We start from the raw sequence: 14805 nt of genomic DNA on the forward strand, positions 1-14805 counted from the left end.
TTATCAAGAACCTCTGCTCCTCTGCTGGGTTAGCCCCCCCCCCCCCCCCACACCAAATAAAAAAAAAAATCTTATGCAGTTTGTTAGATCTTTGTTAGATCAGGTTAGATCAACCATCGTTTACGTTAGATCTCACACAGAAGAAGCAATATTAAAGAGGAAGGAAACCTCTCTAAAAAACACAAAGACATAATGAGCTAGTATGCATAGCATACTAGCTCATTATGAATTACTAACCTGAAATCGAAGCCCCTGAGACGACCCTCGTTCACCTCCTCCATCGCTGACATGCTGACTCGGTGTGTCTTCTGGGTATCGCTGCTCCGGCCGCCACTAACGGCATGATCGCTATGTCTATGCCTTAATCTAGGATTACCTGTAGGTTTAAAGTGGTTGTAATCGGGTTTACAACCACTTTAACAGTTATTTGCTGGGGGGGGGGGGGGCTAACCTGTCATCAGCCCCCCCTTATCAAAAAATTGACCAAACAGTTAGCCATTTTGGAAGCTATTTGTTAGATCGGGTAAGATCAATTGGTTTAATGTTAGATCTCACATAATTAGAGACTTAAATTATTAATGATTAATTTTATGGCCAAAAATCATTTAGGCTAATAGTTATTTGTTAGATCAAGTGGTTTTAACGTTAGATCTCACATAATTTCAGAGATATTACACATCAAAACAGAGATATTAGGTGGTACATAAGGACGGTTGGCCCCCCTTATCAAATTTTCTGGCCAAAAATCCTTCAGTCTAATAGATATTCATTAGATCCGGCAAGATCAAGTGGTTTTAACTTTAGCTCTCACATAAGTTTAGAGATATTCCACATAAAAATAGAGATATTAGGTGGTACATAAGGACGGGTTAGCCCCCCCTTATCAAATTTTCTGGCCAAAAATACTTTAGGCTGATAGATATTCGTTAGGTCCGGTAAGATCAAGTGGTTTTAACGTTAGATCTCACATAATTTCAGAGATATTCCACATAAAAATAGAGATATTAGGTGGTGCATAAGGACAGGTTAGCCCCCCATTATCAAACTTTCTGGCTAAAAATAATTCAGGCTAATAGATATTTATTAGATCCAGTAAGATCAAGTGGTTTTAATGTTAGATCTCACATAATTTCAGAGATATTCTACATAAAAATAGAGATATTAGGTGGTACATAAGGACAGGCTGGCCCCCCACATGCAATTTTCTGGCCAAAAATCATCTAGGCTAATAGATATTCATTAGATCCGTTAAGATCAAGTGGTTTTAATGTTAGAGATATTAGGTGGTGGTACATAATTATGAGATTAGACCTCACCTAATTAGAGACTTATTAACTGATTAATGAGGGGGGCTGACCCCATCTTATCAAATTTTCTGGCCAAAAAATCACCCCGGGTAATTGATATTCATTGGATCCAGTAAGATCAAGTGATTTTAAAGAGGAAGTAAACCCTGATGGGTTTACTTCCTCTTTGATTCCCTGCAAAGGTAAAAAATAGATTCTCCTATTCCTCCTGAGTACGGTGATACCACATGTGGGAGACTTCCACAGCCTGGCCACATACAGAGGTCGAGTACACCCGAGCATGGCTGAGCATGGCTGAGTATCACTGAGTATTGCAGGGTATCACCGAGTATGGCTGAGCATGGCTGGGTATTGCAGAGTATCACCGGGTATGGCTGGGTATTGTAGGGTATCACCGACTATGGCTGGGTATTGCAGGGTATCACCGACTATGGCTGGGTATTGCAGAGTATGGCTGGGTATTGCAGGATATCACCGAGTATGGCTGGGTATTGCAGGGTATCACCGAGTATGGCTGGGTATTGCAGGGTATCACCGAGTATGGCTGGGTATTGCTGGGTATGGCAATTTATGGCAGAGTATTGGCAGGGTATTGCAGAGTATTGCTGGGTATTGCAGATTATTGCCGGGTATTGCAGAGTATTGCTGGGTATTGCAGAGTATTGGCAGGGCATTGCTGGGTATTGCAGAGTATTGGCAAGGTATTGCAGAGTATTGCAGGCTATTGCAGATTATTGCTGGGTATTGCAGATTATTGGCAGGGCATGTTGGGTATTGCAGAGTAGTGGCAGGGCATTGCAGAGTATTTGTATGGTATTGCAGTGTATTGGCAGGGTATTGTAGAGTTTTGGCAGGGAATTGCAGAGTATTGGCAGGGAATTTCATGGTTAATTGTCGGTGAGCAGCACTGTGGGCACTGCAGATCCAACCCACGGCGCTGCTGACACCGATCTCTCCCCTTGCACTGTACTGACTGGTACAGAGGGGGGGGGGGGGAACCAGCATCATAACATGACGCAGTTTGTTTACAAGTGATCGCGCCATCATTTGACAGAGCGATCACGGCACGAGAGCGGAATTCTGGGAGGACGTACTATAAAGTCAATCTCCCTGGGAGGACGTACTATTAAGCAACCTCCCTGTAGCCATCATTCGGCTATTGGCCGGTTGTTAAGTGGTTAATTGACAGGTGTGTCCAAGCCCAGTGTGAAGCACAGTGCCAGAAGCCAGAGGGAAACTAGGTGCCCATCTACCGTAGCTGGCTCAAAACTAATGACACTAAGAGACAGCAGCTAAAGTCCAAAACCTTGCAGAGGGCTCCCTGTTGTTGCCTCCAAGCAACCCAGTGTCTTGTTTCCTTTGACATATGCTGCCTGGTGTCGGAGAGTCAATGCACACCAGACTCCCAGAACTTAGCGCAGACTTAAGCCAGATCAGAATTTCCGCAGGCAGGAGCACGGATACAAATCACCAAACAGGCCAGGGCCACCACTTTCTCTATGCTCCCTGACAAGCTGGTGGGACCTTCTCCTGTTGTTCCCATCCAAGTAAAGAGAGTCCACACCAAGGCCTTTCTGGATACCGGAGCTTAAAGAGGAAGCAAACTCTCCCACTCTGATGCTTCTTTTCATTTAGTCCATTATAATAAGTAATTATCATATTATAGCCACTGTAATCCAGCCCAAATCGCATATTACTTACTGTTTAACCACTTGCCGACCGCCGCACGACGATATACGTCGGCAGAATGGCACGGGCAGGCATATGGGCGTATATATAAGTCCCTGCCTGCCCGTGGGTGGGGGGCCCGATCGGGCCCCCCCCCGGTGCCTGCGGCGGTCGGCATTCCTTCGAGAGCGATCCGGGATGAGGGGGCGGCCATTCATTCATGGTCACCCCCTCGCGATCGCTCTCGACGAATGGAAATCCCCCGTGACATCACTTCCTCTCCTGTAATGTAAACACAGGAGAGGAAGTGATGTATTCTCTCCTCTGTGTCGGTATTTTTCGTTCCGACACGGAGGAGAGCGGATCGGTGAGTTGCACCAACACTCTACACACACAGTAGAACATGCCAGGCACACTCACACCCCCCCTTTACCCCCCGATCACCCCCCCAATTACCCCTGCCCCCCAGTCACAGTGACACCAATGTCATTTTTATTTTATTTTTTTTATTTTTTTGCATTGGTGTCATTTGTGACTGTAATAACTGTTAGGGCAGTTAGAGTTAGCCCCCTTTAGTTCTAATGTACCCCCCTAACCCCCCCAATAAAGGTTTAACCCCGTGATCACCCCCCGTCGCCAGTGTCACTAAGGCTGGGTTCACATTGCAGCGGTTTATGAGAACGAATGTGATTCGCACCGCACTGCAGTGCAAATCACATCCGATCTCTGTGCGATTCGAGTTCAGCCATTCGCCGCACCCGCCACACCCGCCGCACCCGCCGCAAATTCGCACGGGACCCTTTTTTTGGCCCGCAGCAGAATCGGATCGCATGGGTGTTCACACCATGCGATCCGAGTTTGCAGATCGCACTGCGATATGCGAACTGATCTGGGGGTGTCAGTAACATTTCACTGACACTCCCAGCAGTTTGCATAGGGCAGTGTGAACTGCCGCCGGGAGGCATGCGATGCGGGAACCCGCCGCGGATTCGCGGCGTTTCCGCATCGCTCCAGTGTGAACCCAGCCTAATAAGCGATCATTTTTCTGATCGCCGTATTAGTGTCACAGGTGACGCTAGTTAGGCAGGTAGGTATTTAGGTTCGCCGCAGCTTTTTATAGCGCCAGGGACCCCCATATACTACCGCATAAAGCCCCCTGATTGCCCCCTAGTTAACCCTTTCACCTGTGATCACCATATAACTGTTACAGGTGACGCTGGTTGGTTAGTTATTTTTTTATAGTTTCAGGGCACCCGCCATTTATTACCTAATAAAGGTTTAACCCCCTGATCACCCGGCGGGTGTCATTTGTGACTAATAACTGTTAGGGCAGTTAGGGTTAGCCCCCTTTAGTTCTAAGGTACCCCCCTAACCCCCCCAATAAAGGTTTAACCCCGTGATCACCCCCCGTCGCCAGTGTCACTAAGGCTGGGTTCACATTGCAGCGGTTTGAGAACGGATGTGATTCGCACCGCACTGCAGTGCAAATCACATCCGATCTCTGTGCGATTCGAGTTCAGCCATTCGCCGCACCCGCCGCAAATTCGCACGGGACCCTTTTTTTGGCCCGCAGCAGAATCGGATCGCATGGGTGTTCACACCATGCGATCCGAGTTTGCAGATCGCACTGCGATATGCGAACTGATCTGGGGGTGTCAGTAACATTTCACTGACACTCCCAGCAGTTCGCATAGGGCAGTGTGAACTGCCGCCGGGAGGCATGCGATGCGGGAACCCGCCGCGCATTCGTGGCGTTCCCGCATCGCTCCAGTGTGAACCCAGCCTAATAAGCGATCGTTTTTCTGATCGCTGTATTAGTGTCACAGGTGACGCTAGTTAGGCAGGTAGGTATTTAGGTTCGCCGCAGCTTTTTATAGCGCCAGGGACCCCCATATACTACCGCATAAAGCCCCCTGATTGCCCCCTAGTTAACCCTTTCACCAGTGATCACCATATAACTGTTACAGGTGACGCTGGTTGGTTAGTTATTTTTTTATAGTTTCAGGGCACCCGCCATTTATTACCTAGTCTCACTAGTGTACCCCTAAATTTAGGGGTGTCTACTTTCCAAAATGGGGTCATTTGGGGGGGGTTTGTGCCATCTTGGCATTTTATGGCCTTCAAAACTGTAACGCCCTTAGAAAGCCTGAAGGCGGTGCTTGGTTTTCGGGGCCCCGTACGCGGCTAGGCTCCCAAAAAGTCCCACATATGTGGTATCCCCGTACTCAGGAGAAGCAGCAGAATTTATTTTGGGGTGTCATTTCACATATGCCCATGGCATGCGTGAGCAATATATCATTTAGTGACAACTTTGTGAAAAAAAAAAAAAAAAAAAAAAAGTTTGCAATTTTCACGCAACTTGTGGCAAAATATAAAATATTCCATGGACTCAACATGCCTCTCAGCAAATAGCTTGGGGTGTCTACTTTCTAAAATGGGGTCATTTGTGGGGGTTTTGTGCCATCTTGGCATTTTATGGCCTTCAAAACTGTAATAGGTAGTGAGAAGTGAACTCAAAAATTTACGCCCTTAGAAAGCCTGAAGGCGGTGCTTGGTTTTCGGGGCCCCGTACGCGGCTAGGCTCCCAAAAAGTCCCACATATGTGGTATCCCCGTACTCAGGAGAAGCAGCAGAATTTATTTTGGGGTGTCATTTCACATATGCCCATGGCATGTGTGAGCAATATATCATTTAGTGACAACTTTGTGAAAAAAAAAAAAAAAAAAAAAAGTTTGTAATTTTCCCGCAACTTGTGGCAAAATATAAAATATTCCATGAACTCAACATGCCTCTCAGCAAATAGCTTGGGGTGTCTACTTTCTAAAATGGGGTCATTTGTGGGGGTTTTGTGCCATCTTGGCATTTTATGGCCTTCAAAACTGTAATAGGTAGTGAGAAGTGAACTCAAAAATTTACGCCCTTAGAAAGCCTGAAGGCGGTGCTTGGTTTTCGGGGCCCCGTACGCGGCTAGGCTCCCAAAAAGTCCCACATATGTGGTATCCCCGTACTCAGGAGAAGCAGCAGAATTTATTTTGGGGTGTCATTTCACATACGCCCATAGCATGTGTGAGCAATATATCATTTAGTGACAACTTTGTGTAAAAAAAAAAAAAAAAAATTTTTTTTGTCATTATTCAATCGCTTGAGGCAAAAAAATAAAATATTCAATGGGCTCAACATGCCTCTTATCAATTTCCTTAGGGGGTCTACTTTCCAAAATGGGGTCATTTGGGGGGGTTTTGTACTGCCCTGCCATTTTAGCACCTCAAGAAATGAGATAGGCAGTCGTAAACTAAAAGCTGCGTAAATTCCAGAAAACGTACCTTAGTTTGTAGATGTGACAACTTTTGCGCAAACCAATAAATATACAATTATTGACTTTTTTTTTACCAAAGACATGTGGCTGAATACATTTTGGCCTAAATGTATGACTAAAATTGAGTTTATTGGATTTTTCTAATAACAAAAAGTAGAAAATATCATTTTTTTTCAAAATTTGCGGTCTTTTTACGTTTATATCGCAAAAAATAAAAATCGCAGAGGCAATCAAATACCATCAAAAGAAAGCTCTATTTGTGGGAAGAAAAGGACGCAAATTTTGTTTGGGTACAACATTGCATGACCGCGCAATTACCAGTTAAAGCAGCGCAGTGCCAAAGTGTAAAAAGACCTCTGGTCATTTACCAGCAAAATGGTCCGGTCTGAAAGTGGTTAAAGAAACTTTAAAAAACTTGTTTCCAGGGGTTAGGCAGCGCCATCTTAATGTCACAGATCAGCTGCGGAGCTGATCTGTGTCTCACCTTTACTGCAGTGGGTCGGCTGGCATCTGTTGTCCACTGTCTGGTGTTCAGCTCTGTGCACTCTCCAGCTATGGGTGTCGACGCCCTTCACCTGTTGCCTAATATATGTTTCCTTCCTGCTACTTCCTGTCCAGCCGCTCATGTGCTTCTCTATTTAAATCCCTTCCTAACTAGCTACCATTGCTTGAGCAACGTTTGTTTCTGAAGCTCCCCTGTGTAACCTGTTTTACCTGACTTCTCATGAACTGATCTTCTGTGTACCGACCCGGCTTGTTCTGATTACGTTGTCTGCAGCCCACCCTGACCTTGGCTCACTACCTGGCTTTCCTTGCTTCATCCATCCATCCTTGTCTACAGTGTCTTCTGGTACTTCCCTAGCGAGCAGGGTGAACCCGGGGGTCGTGACCTGGGGTCAGCATGCAGCTAAGTCCAAACCTTCGTGAGAGGGTCCCTGGCGGAACACCGGCTGACTCTTAGATTTCACGGCCTGGGGGATCCCGTGCCACCTGCTCGCCTGTGGGTTCACTGTAAGTAGTACCGTGACACTTAAGTATTGTTTTCTGAGTCCAGAATGGAGTGTATTTCCGCCCTTACATTGAGCACTTCCTGTACTGTTAACCAAACCTCCTTCTCAATCCAACGTTTCTATGGCAACCCTGCTTCCCTGTTCATAGCTGACTTGTTTTATTTCATAGTATTTATTTGTGCCGATTGTCTAATGTTTGCCTTTGTCAGTCTTATCAGCTTCAGCTGATAAGACTGAAGTAATGGCCAGGTTTACACTGCATGTGAGGTCACATGGTCACATGGTGTGTAGGAGGAAGCTATGAATGATTCTGCAGCCTCCTGGTATATCAGTGGTGTGCCGTAGGAAGTCCTGATAAAAGATAGACAAGTACATAGAGAGTGTGCCGTAAATCAGGGGAGATTTGAGCATGCTCAGTGACATCATTCTAAAGAACATAAAGGATTAGAACAATACTAAGCACATGAGGAGATATCTACAAGCAGTGTTCATTAGGGTTTTTTATGCTGATTTACATAGGACAAAGTTGTGGGGGAGAGTTTACAACCACTTTAAGTGACCCTTCTCTACAGAGACCTCTATGACAGGCACCTCAAGCACCTGCCTTTGCAGAAGTTGGAAGAGCTGCAGATATGGGGTATTGTAACTCAGAACTTCCCCTATGATAACTATCTACCAGTAAGCTTACCTTCGATCCCTCCATGGCTGGGAAAGCTGAGACTTTTGACACTCAGGCAGTGGCCTGTCCTTGCCCACCAGGGGCCAGTAAGAGTTCTCTCATCATAGAGACCAATATTGATCTTGTCAGAAGGCTGTTGACACCTCTTGTTCTGGAGCCGCGCACCTCAACTACAAGTGTGCACCCCATGCTGAGACAAGCCTACCAGCACCTAGTACAAAAGCAGAAGGCTCCAGCTGAAGGAGCGGGAAAGATCTGGCGCTTGTACCAGTGTGAGCAGCCTGGTAAAGTGGCCTATTTATGAGCATCTGTCAAGCTAAATTGGAAGCAACCAGGCCCTTTCATTGTGATTGAATCAGACGGACAGAGAGAAGACATGTGAAGGTAATTCCCGAGGTGGTTTCAACCAAAGGGTTGCAAAGAAGTCACGGGAAGATCTTGGTTAGTGTCCGCAACATAACAACCTCGCCAGTGAAGATGCCGGCTCAGATGTTGCTGGGACAAGTGAATCTGGCCACCCCAGTCTGATTTGGTGGGAGGAGCAAAGGATGGATGGGATCTCTGTGGAGGAGTTCTATCCGAAGAATACTCCCCTTTTGCCTGAATTGAAAAAAAGGGCCAAGACAGCTCCTGAGATGGCAGGCTGCCTTCTCCAAGAGTGAATTTGATGTGGGGTGTGCAAAAAGTGCCCAATACCGGATCCATCTCTTCGAGTGCATAAGCCGTTCAGGGAAAGAGTTTGATTGATTCCTTAAGGGCACTTGGAGAATCTGCATGAACAACTGGCAGAGTTGAAGAGGGCAGGTATCATCCGAGAGTCCCAGAGTCTATGCGCTTACCCAATAGTGGTGGTACAGAAGTAGAATGGGTCAGGAGCAAAGTGGTTCAGCATGCTGGATTTGAAGAGTGGGTATTACCAAATAGCCATATATCCTGAGGATCGGGAGAAAAACATTTTCATTACCCCGTAGGGGATCTTTGGATTTGACCGTATGCATCAAGGCCTGTCGGGTGCCCCAGCCACCTTCCAAAGGCTAATGGAGAAGACCGTGGGTGACATGAAACGAATTGAGGTGGTGGTGTACTTAGACAACATCATCATTTTCGGCAAGACCCTGGAAGAGCACGAAGAGCATCTGCAGAAGGTCCTGAAGAGACTCCATGATGAGGAGGTTAAAGCTGTCTCTGGAAAAGTGCCAGTTTTAGCAACTCTCAGTCAACTACCTTGGTCACATTGTGTCTGCTGACAAAATGGGCAACAATCTCCAGAAACTGGAAGCTGTCACCTCCTGGCTAAGGCCTACCAACGTGACTGAGCTTAGGTCATTTCTGGGATTCTGCTCTTATTACAGAAGATTTGTCAAGGGATTCGCTAAGATGCTGACTCTGATTTGGCAAAGCCTGTCAGACCAGCTGGAGGGCCCAGAAAACCCAGAGAGTCCATTCAGGAACAATGGGCTCCGAAGTGTGAAGAAGTTTTAGGCAGCTGAAGTGAAGATTAACAACCGCTCCAGTCGTGGCCTATGCAGATCCAACCAAGCCATACGAGATACACTTCGATGCCAGTCGAGATGGGTTTGATGGGGTGCTATATTAAGAGCATGATGGCCATCTATGGCCTGTTGCCTACGTGAGTCGGAAACTTGGCCCCCGCCGAGAACTACCCCATGCAGAAACTTGAGTTCCTGGCCTTGAAGTGGGCGTTGGTGGATAAGCTGAGGGATTACCTGTATGGAGCGGAGTTCATGATCAAGACCGACAACAATCCACTCACCTACATCCTCACCACCACCAAGTTGGACACCACGGGTCGCAGATGGTTGGCTGCTCAGGGTTTATTTATAGCCTGAAGTATCGACCAGGGTTGGGAAACAAGACGCGGATGCTTTGTCAAGAAGGCCCCATTGTTCCAGAGACCCTCCAGAAGAATAGGCTCAGCTGACACCTGAAAGGGTACAAGCCTTATGACAAGGAGCAGAACATCAACCTGGAGTAGGATCCAGGACTGAAGAGGTAGGAGTGTCAGCCGCTGGTGTCCCCATATGTTATTGCAATGTCACCCAAGTCGGAAATGAAGGTCTGTCCAAGCTGTGAAGAAAGACCTGCAGAGAGACCAGTTGGAGGACCCTCCCTGTAGCTTGGCATTGAAGGCCTTGGAGAGCCAATGCCCTGGCTTGTTCCTAACTGATTTCCCGAAGGTAACCCATTTGCTGCACCAAGAGTGGGATCAGTTTCAGGTGCACAGAGGGCTGGTCTACCGAAAGGGCCCCACTGACGATTCTGAAGAAAAATGGCAGCTATTCCTACCTGGAAAACATAGGGAGACAGTATTAACTGCCCTACACAACAACCATGGCCACCTAGGGCTCAAGAGGACTTTTCACCTGGTGAGGGGCCAGCTCTACTGGCCCTGCATGCAGGCTGAAGTTGAAGACTATTGCCACTCCTGCATCAGATGTATCCAAAGGAAGACTTTGCCTCACTGAGCTGCCCCAATGGGCCATCTTCAGAGTCAGGGACCCATGGAGCTGGTGTGCATTGACATTCTATTTTTATGTGGAATATCTCTGAAATTATGTGAGATCTAAAGTTAAAACCACTTGATCTGGTGGAGGGCGGGCCTGATGAGGGAACCTGATGGACGCAGCTGCTGCTGATGACCCAATAATCCTGCGAACCTCCCCCGGCATGAGAGAGTGAGGAATTGACGGAATTGACATCCTCTCTGCTCTCTGTTCCTGTCTTCTCCCCCCCTTCTTAGCTACCCGTTGATCAGATGAGTTACTGAGTGCAGGACGCAACAGAGCACTCCCAGAGTGTCAGCAGGAATGCCAGCAAGAATGTGTGATGATGGTGAGAGCACACAGCGGTTCTCTGGGGCTCATATACAGAGAGACAGTGTACTAGTGTGTACAGTGTACACTCGGGTCTGCTGCATGTTGGAGGCGTCCTGGCTGAGAAGAAACGTGCTGCCCCCCCCCCCCCCCCCCAGGACCTCATATTCTGCTAACCTGGTACTCCCTTCAGAAACCTCCAGGAGTGAGCCAATAGAGGGGTGTATGATCTGCTTTGTATTTACTCTTATACTATATCTGCAGTACTACTGGATGGATTAAAAATAAGGGTATAGAGAGACTCTTCCGCTGGTACAAGGACTAAAACTGTGAAAGGGATTAAGTTCCTTAAAACCAGTTCCTGGGTCTTATGCTAGACTGGACTGTGTTCACAGGGGTGTTTTGTACAACTGTAAAAGTATGGGAAGCAAATAAGCAGGGCAATCCAGTTGAATAAAGGAGGCTCTTGGATAATTAGTGGAAGCAGGGACTAACTGGAAAGGTCTGGTGATAAGAGAGTACCAGGAGAGCAGGGATGGTGGGACCCTCCCCTCACCAGGATACACGAGTTTTACAGCCCACTCTTACACCTGTCTCTAACAAAGGAAAAGTGTGTGAATTTAATACATTAGAACTTAAGATAATAAGCATTGCGTTGTTCATTTAATAGCAGTGAATTGTTGAATTACCTTTCAGAACACCCTGTATCAACCAGTATCAACCAGTGTGTGACAGCCGAAAGGTGGACTGGGTCACACACTAATTAAGCAGTCATTCACCCTCCTCTCCCCACCTCACCGGGCCCGTTTGTGGACAGCAGCTGATCTCTTCAAAAATTAACGGGAAGCTGTCAGGAGAGCAGGGATGGTGTGATCCCCCCCTCACTAACATATATAAGTTTCTCAGCCCATTCCTATCTTTGTCTCTAACAAAGGAAAAGTGTCTGAATTCATTATATTAAAACTGTAAGATAATAACCATCTGATAGCAGTGAATCATTGAATTACCAGCAAGAACACCCCGTACCAACCAGTATCAACCTGTGTGACAGCGGGTAGGTGGATAAGGTTAAACACTAACTAAGTAGCTACTCACTCTCCCCCCGCCCCCACCTCACCGGACCCGTTTGTGGCCGGCAGCGGATTTCTTTATAAAATTACTATATCAGACTTACACCCGAAATATAAATCAAGATGAGGGGGAAATCCGTAAAGGGACAAGTGCGAATCCACCCAGAATGAGCGTGAGCCCTGGCTCTATAAAAAATATATGACACAGGATGGGGGGACAGAGAGCCCAGGGAAAACCGACAGGGGCTAAGAGTAAAAAAAAAAAAACAGAGGGAGTACAAAAAAAGAACAGAGAAAACAACCAAAGGACCCAGAGACACCAGATATCTTAGAGAGCATCTTTGAGGACAGAGAGGGAGAACTAGCAACTGAACCTAGACAAAAAAAATAGTTGCCAAACAAAGGAGAGATGGCGGAGATGTTCACAAAATTAGAAATATCTATTAAGGGGGAAATGACCATCTTACATGAGGATTTGAACCACATCTTAAGAAGGGTGGAAGGCACAGAAGAGAAACTGGATGTACAAGCAGTAACAATATAGGAGCAGATGGTAAGACTACAAAGAGACCAGAGAGATACAATGTATCAGCTAGAAGACCAGGGAAATCGGAATAGAAGGAAAAATCTTCGAATAAGGGGAGTACCAGATATGCAGGGAAAAGATCTACAGGTAAAAATGGATAAAATATTCGGACACCTGCTGGGACTAAAAGAGACTGAAAAAATAAAGTTTGAAAGGGTGCATGGGTAGGAAAGCCAGCTACACTGGCAGCAGAAATTCCAAGAGATATAATAGCAAGATTTCATTACTTCCAAGATAAGGCACAGATCTGGCAAAGTCTGAAAAATAAACAAACAATTAAATAAGAAGAGTCCATCCTGCAGATATTTCCAGACCTGTCAGCCGAGACCCTGGCCAGAAGAAGAACACTGAAACCCTTAGAGCCGGTTCACACAGCGGGCGATGCGAGGCGACACGACTCGCCTCGCCTCGCTCTCGCAAGTCGCCCCCGTTCTGTACAATGGAACCGTTCTGAGAGGAGCGACTTGAGTCGCTCCGACTCAGAAAAAAGGTTCCTGTACTACTTTTGGGCGACCTCGGGGCGACTTGCATTGACTTCTATACAGAAGTCATTTGCAAGTCGCTGCCGAGGCCGCTGCAGGTCGCGGCGAGGCAAGTCGGAGTCGCCTCGCCTCGCCTGCAGTGTGAACCGGCCCTTACTGGAGCACCTGAAACTTAACAATATACAATATTCATGAGGTTTTCCAGCATGCCTAATAGAGAGAAAAGAGGGACGGTCAACTACCCTGAGATACCCAGAAGACACGGCCATTTGTTTTGATAGATTGGACATACCACTTGTCAAAATATTAGGCTGGTGGGGAGCACAAAACAACACTTCGTCCATGGAGGAACAGAAATACCACCCGGTTATAAAGGAAAAATAACAAGAACTGAGAAATAAAAAACTGGGTGCTGAAGGGGGGACAGAGAGGGGGGAAGGGGAGGGATAGGCTAGAATAAGAATAAGAGAATGAGTGAAATACTGCAGGGAGAGGGGGGAGCGGAGGGGTCATCCCTATTTTTGGGGGGCATCTGGTCTGACGGGTGACCCACAGGTAGAGTCTAACCTCCGGGGGGGAACCAAAGGGCCAGGGAGGAGGAGGAGGGCTTTGGATCCATGGGTCATGGGAAGGCCAATTACCCCTAAGGAAGGGGGAGGGTAGAAGGGAGAGGGGAAAAAATTAGGGGTTCTCTCTCAGAGATCTGCTCTGGAAAGGAACAAGATTTAGATGAGGGCAGGGGGGTCTATGCCCATTGTGCTCCCAGAAGAGGGAGAGGGGAAGAGATGTCCCAGAGCTCAGTGTGCAGAGATGACCACTTCATGACTTACAATGTCCGTGGTTTAAACGCTCCTATAAAGAGAAATAATGTAATAAGAGAACGTAAACATTATAAAGCGGTTGGCCTATAATAACATCAAAAAGGAAAGGCATCTGTGGGGCAATAAAATAGGAAAACCCCTGGCAAGGATGTTAAAAATAAAACAGCTGTAAATTACATAGAAAAAATACAAGATAGTACAGGAACTATGATTTCCAACACATCAGGGATAGCTAAAATCTTTCAAGAATGTTATGCAAAACTGTACGCGATTAATAAAAATGAATCACCAAAGCAAAAAAATAACAGAAAGGATAAAACCAGGGTTTTCTTAGAAGAGATAGATCTAAATAAAATCTCAGAGGAACGAAGGATTGGGTTGGAAGAACCTGTAACAGAGGAAAAGATAAGGAAAATACTAAGAGAGTCTCTTAGTAAGAGAGAGTTTAGAGATAGCCTGATCCCTAAATTATGTTCATACATAAACGGGATTGGAACAAAGTGGGCAATAAGGAAAGAGGCTTTAGAGGCGACCATAGCCATTATACCAAAAGAGGGGAAAGATACTTCTTTATGTTCAAGGTATATGCCAATTTCCTTGCTGAATGACGATATTAAGCTGTTTGCTAAGTTAATGGCAGGAAGGTTGAAACCTTTAATGAGCAAACTAGTACATACCGATCAGGCAGGGTTCGTACCCGGTAGAGAATGCAGAGACAATGGAATCAGGACATTGTTGGTGGCAGTGATGGCTGGTGAAGTTTTTGGATGGGGGGCGCCAGACCCCGCCCATCATGACCCCGCCCATCATTTTGGCCCCTCCCCCCCAACCACACCCCCTGTGTAATCTGAAAAAAAAAATTGCCGTGGGTTCCCCCCTCCGAGAGCATACCAGGCCCTTAGGTCTGGTATGGATTCTAAGGGGAACCCCCTACGCCGAAAAAACGGCGTGGGGGTCCCCCCAGATCCACACCAGACCCTTATCCAAGCACGCTACCCGGCCGGCCAGGAAAGGGGGTGGGGACGAGCGGGC

This window comes from Lithobates pipiens, unplaced genomic scaffold, assembly GCF_037356315.1.
Source record: "Lithobates pipiens isolate NorthernLeopardFrog02 unplaced genomic scaffold, aLitPip1_a1.2 Scaffold_16, whole genome shotgun sequence".
NCBI lineage: Eukaryota > Metazoa > Chordata > Amphibia > Anura > Ranidae > Lithobates > Lithobates pipiens.